Here is a 258-nt window from a genome sequence, read left to right on the forward strand (position 1 = left end):
GGGGTGTGGCTCATTGGTAGAGCCCCTGCCTAGAATCCCCCAGTGAGGGGCTGGGGTGTGGCTCAGTGGTAGAGCCCCTGCCTAGAATCCCCCAGTGAGGGGCTGGGGTGTGGCTCAGTGGTGGAGCCCCTGCCTAGAATTCCCCAGTGAGGGGCTGGGGTGTGGCTCAGTGGTAGAGCCCCTGCCTAGACTCCCCCAGTGAGGGGCTGGAGTGTGGCTCAGGGGTAGAGCCCCTGCCTAGACTCCCCCAGTGAGGGG

Source organism: Psammomys obesus, unplaced genomic scaffold (genome assembly GCF_907164565.1).
Source record: "Psammomys obesus unplaced genomic scaffold, mPsaObe1.curated_primary_1811, whole genome shotgun sequence".
NCBI classification, from domain to species: Eukaryota; Metazoa; Chordata; class Mammalia; order Rodentia; family Muridae; genus Psammomys; species Psammomys obesus.